Source organism: Schistocerca piceifrons, chromosome 6, assembly GCF_021461385.2.
Source record: "Schistocerca piceifrons isolate TAMUIC-IGC-003096 chromosome 6, iqSchPice1.1, whole genome shotgun sequence".
NCBI classification, from domain to species: Eukaryota; Metazoa; Arthropoda; class Insecta; order Orthoptera; family Acrididae; genus Schistocerca; species Schistocerca piceifrons.
Window position 1 is genome coordinate 123,502,658 of NC_060143.1, and position 5,422 is coordinate 123,508,079.

Below are 5,422 nucleotides of genomic sequence, written 5' to 3' on the forward strand. Positions count from 1 at the left end.
ACAAATTACCATAATCCAGATGCACTAATAGAAAATTTCTGTTAGCATTATGATTAGTAGCACTGTTTATTATAAAGGTGAATCACAGGTAGTAGTATAATATAAATGGGTTTGTTGTTACATATGTACATAACTATTTTCTTTGATAAATACCAATGTAATTAAATAAATATTAAGCTACTAATAAGAAATAAAGACCTGGTATTTAATATAAATAAGGAAGCAGTGGCTTCCTTAATTATTAGGTTACATTTATCTAGTGTAAGTGCAAATAGTATTAAGCTATAGAGGTGTAGTTCACTGACAATGTAAAGTTTGATTTATTTCAAATCATTGCTTGGGGTCTACAGAACACAATAAATGAATAGAACCTCTGTGGCAGGTGATGTTTGTTGTGAGTACTTGTGTCTGTCGCTACTACATAAATAAGTAGACATAAAAAGATTGCACTCTGTGGTCATTCCATCAACAGTATTTGAAGTGACAGTAATGAGGTGTGGGGATGTCATCTGGATACAATTTATTTGTCAATCTCTTGGTTTCATTCATCCAGTTGCTTTCCTTCACGGATGGTTACTACTTTAACATTTTATTTCTGCATTCCTTCTCATTCCCCCTCCCCAAAAATAACCTGGAATTCCTCCATTATTATATTTTACTAATTCTTGTGTTGCTGTGTAATGATTATATTTTGCTACCCTTAATTCCTCAGTAATTATTGAAGGAGGACCTCCTGATAATTTGACAACCTTTTATTTACTGAATATTTTAAAACATTGTTTTATGTATTTATTACAAATTACTTAATTTCAAGCATGGAACTTAACAGCTAGTGACTATATGTGGCTTAAAAAAGACTCATATTTTTATTGTATTTTAGAGAATAGAAGGAAATTAATAATGTAGTCTTAACTGTAGTAAGATAATAGATTAATATTGCGTACATTGTGCTGTCTTGATCGCATATTTTAATCTTTATGCACAAGTACATAGCATATTTTAGGTCACGGTCAAAATTACAAGTCCTCTTAGTAGACATGTGGAACAGGGCGCAAATGAATTAAGAGGATTCACAGTTGTTGTCGTCTTCAGTCTGAAGACTGCTTTGATGCAGATCTCCATGCAACTCTATCCTGTGCGAGCTTCTACATCTCTGAATCCCCCCCCCCCCCCCCCCAAACACACACACACACACACACACACACACACACACACACACACACATCTCTTACTAAAGATGTGCCACATATTTCTTTTCTCCCCAGTTCTATTCAGTACCTAATCTTCAGCATGCTTTTGTAATACCATGTTTCAAAAGCTTCTATACATGCCTTGTGTGAACTGTTTATTGTCCACATCTCAATTCCACACAAGGCAACACTCAAGACAAATACCTTCAGAAAAGACTTCCTAACATTTACATTTTTATTTTATGTTCACAAATTTATCTTCCTCAGAAATACTTCCCTTGCCAATCGCAGTCCACATTTTAATGATCTCTCTACTTTGGCAATCATCAGTTATTTTTCAGCCCAAATAGCAAAATTCATGTACTATTTTAAGTGTCTCAATTCATAATAATTCCTCAGTGACACCTGATATAATTTAACTACATTCCATCATTCTTGTTTTGCTCTTTCCTTATATCCTCTTTTCAAGACAGTGTCCATTCTGTTTACTTTCCCTTCCAAGACCCTTTTTGTCTCTGACAGAATTACAGTGTCATTGGCAAACCTCAAAATTTTTATTTCTTCTCCCTGAACTTTAATTCTTGCTCCAAATATTTCTTTGGTTTCCTTCATTGCTTGCTCATTGTACAGATTGAATAACATCAGGGATAGGCTACAACCCAGTCTCACTCCCTCTCAATCACTGGCCCCTTTTATGCCCCTGGACTCTTTATAACTGCTGCCTGTGTTCTGTACAAGTTGTAGATAGCCTTTTGCTCCCTGTATTTTACTCATTTTACCGTCAGAATTTCAAAGAGTGTATTGCAGTAGACACTGTCAAAAGCTTTTTCCAATCCCACAAAAGCTATAAACATAGGTTTGCCTTTCCTAAACTCTAAACCTATCGTCTAAGATAAGTCGTAGAGTCATTATTGCCTCCTATGTTCTTACATTTCTCCGGAATCCAAACTGATCTTCCCCGAGGTCAGATTTTACCAGTCTTTCCCTTCTTCTGTAAAGAAGTCACATTAGTATTTTGCAGCCTTGACGTATTAAACTGATAGTTTGATAATACACTTTTAGCACATGCTTTCTTTGGAACTGGAAATACTACATTCTTCTTGAAGAACAAGGGTATTTCGCCTGTCTCATATGTCTTGCACACCAGTTGGAACATGGCTGGCTCCCCCAGAGATAGCAGTAGTTCTCAGGGATTGTCATCTATCCATGGGTCTTATTTTGACTTAGGTCTTTCTGAAAATTCTTATTGCTGCATCATATCTCCCATCTCATCTACATCCTCTGCCCTTTCTATAATATTGCCTTCAAGTTCATCTCCCTTGTACAGACCCTCTGAATACTCCTTCCATCTTTCAACTTTTTCTACTGTGGCTAGGACTGATTTTAGCATCTGAGCTCTTGATATTCATTTAGCTGCTTTTCTTTTCACCAAAGGCCCGTTTAATTTTTCTGTAAGCAGTCTATAACTTTCCTGTAGTTACACAGGCTTCTACAGCTTTGTATTTGTCCTCTAGCCATTCCTGCATAGCCATTTTGCAGTCTGTCAATTGCATACTTTAGATTTCTTTATTCCATATTGCCTGTTTCACTTACAGCACTTTTGTATTTCCTTCATTTTCCAGTTAAATTCAGGATCTTTTAGACCTTGTATTTTTTACATATTTAATCACCTGCTGCCTTCAGTACTTCAGCTCCCAGAGGCACCCATTCATCTTCTACTTTTTTTCTTTACCCTGCTTCAGTCAATTGTTTCCTAAGGCTCTATTTGAAACCCTCGACAACCTCTGGTTCTTTCAATGTATCCATGTCCCAGCTTCATAATTTCCTACATTTTTTCCAATTTCTTCAGTTGTAATCTACAATTCATAACAAATAAAATGTGGTCACAGTCCACATGTGACCCTAGAAGTGTCGTACAGTTTAAAATATTAAACTGAAATCTCCATTTAAAACCTTCCATTGTTTGCAGGTCTTTTCAACTGATACAACCTTATTTTGTGATTCTTAAACCAAGTGTTGGTGCCAATTAAATTATGCATTCTGCAAAATTTTACCAAGCAGCTTTCTCTTCCTCTTTCAATCCTTTCCCCCAGTCCATATACTCAGACTAAGTTTCCTTATTTTGCTTTTCCTACTGTTGACTATCAGGCCCCAATAACAATGAATTTTTTTTGTCTCCCTTAACTATCTGAATGATTTCCTTTATCTCATTCTTTCAGTCTCTTCATCTGGTTGGCGTATAAACTTGTACTATTGTGGTTGGTGGTGGAGTCATCTCTGTCTTGGCTATGACAGACTGTTCACTGTGCCATTCATAGTAGCTTATCTACATTTGTATTTTCTTATTCATTAGAATTACTCCTGCATTACTTTGATTTTGTATTTATAACCCTCCACTCATCAAGGGTAATGCTATAAATGGCAAATTACATTTGAAACTGAAAGCAATCAGGATTCGTTTTTATGTGGAACAATAGCTGGATAAATAAATAGGCTAGAATATAGGTCACAATGAATACTGGAATACTTGCAAAGAAAGAAAGGATATTAAATAAGTACCAAGTTTACAGTTTAAAAATGTTTTGCTAAAATGGCACCATCTTGTCAGTGAACACCCATAATAGTAACAGAAACTGGAGAGAGAAAGAACTGTTTGATTTAGGAACACTAAGTCGCCAGTAACTCGGACATGAAATTATTAACAGTGATTAATATATGTTGCAGACAAATTGATGAAACTTAAGTTTCTTAATTACAGGTACTACTTATTGTTGCCAAAAGTAAGACATGCAGTACTTTTGATGCAACTAAACTAAGCATTGTCATAGTGGGTGAGTGTATTCTCATCTTACTTTTTCCCTCACCATTCAGTTAACATTGCATGTCTACAAAAGACGTTTGGTAATTATGCACCTTTTCTATTACATTCTATACATAATTCTCATATTTCCTGCTAACAAAAATTTGTTTATGCAGATAATGTGGATAATACAAGCATTTCCTATTGCTGCTGTCTCTTGCAGTCCTACCTTCCACAGTTTTTGTGTATATTTTGTTGTATTTAACCTGTGTGTCTTACAGACATTGCCTCAAAATGTTTGCAGCTCTTTGCATTCCATGATGCATTCTTTCGGATTTTTCAGCTGTTATTGGGCTCAAGAAAACATTGGTTGCATGTTACACAGACTGAAATTAAAACTTTGGTATGTACCTTTGCATCTTGCATTTTAAATATTTATTGCCAAAAGGGTTGGTTATCCAATTATTTCAGTTTGTAGTGTACTAAAAGTTCCAATGTCTACTGACCAGGTATTTAATTACAACAGCGTTTCGACAGACAACTAATGAAACTGTACTGATGCAGGTATACCACCTGATTGCATAAACTATGTTTGGTTTATGTTGATTTAAGGAACAGATTTGGCAGATATACAGTTAACAGTATTGTGAATTCTTTTTTTCTAGAAGATACTGAAAAAACACCAAAGGCTAACTTTTTTCCCAAAGTATATACGATTTATTGTGCGGGTTGTTTTTATTGGACACGGACACTCAAAATCATGCTAAATGAACGCACGGGGAGCAAGACATATCCACAGCGATGACATTCTACGATAACCGCTAGATGGCAGGAGCGTTCAGTTCATACTTAGGTTAGTAGATGCTCGTTATATGTGCTATCGATTTCATTGGATTATTTATCGCGTAAATGAAAACGGGGATTGAGACCAATGCCATTTGTTTAATTCGACTATTAAAATCAAATATATATATAATTGTATCCATTATAATGTGTCTCTTTTGGTGTTAGGTGAGTCATCGTATTTTTCGGCAGTTATTTTAAATAATAAATTGTCTGTTTGCACGAATAAATCTCGTTTTATTACTTCAAAATACAGTTTCCCGACCATCATTGTATTCCCAGTCTAGCAGAGCAGACCGGTACAGCTGGCAGATGTTTATCGCCTGCTTCCCGCCCAGCCCGGCAACACCGTCGTCATACGCGCTCGATGCCGTTGGCGGAGGAATGTAGTGCCGTATGTTTCCCATGTTTTTATGGAATTAGTAACGTGTTGAGACTTTATGTATGTTATTTGTTGAAGCAAAGTCTATATTTGTTCGTACTAAAGCAAGAAATTCATTCAGTATTCAAGAACGTGTTGTCACTTTCAAAGTATGATGCGGATGAATATTCGGTGACGAACGTGAACTCTTCAGCTGTTTCCCGCCAA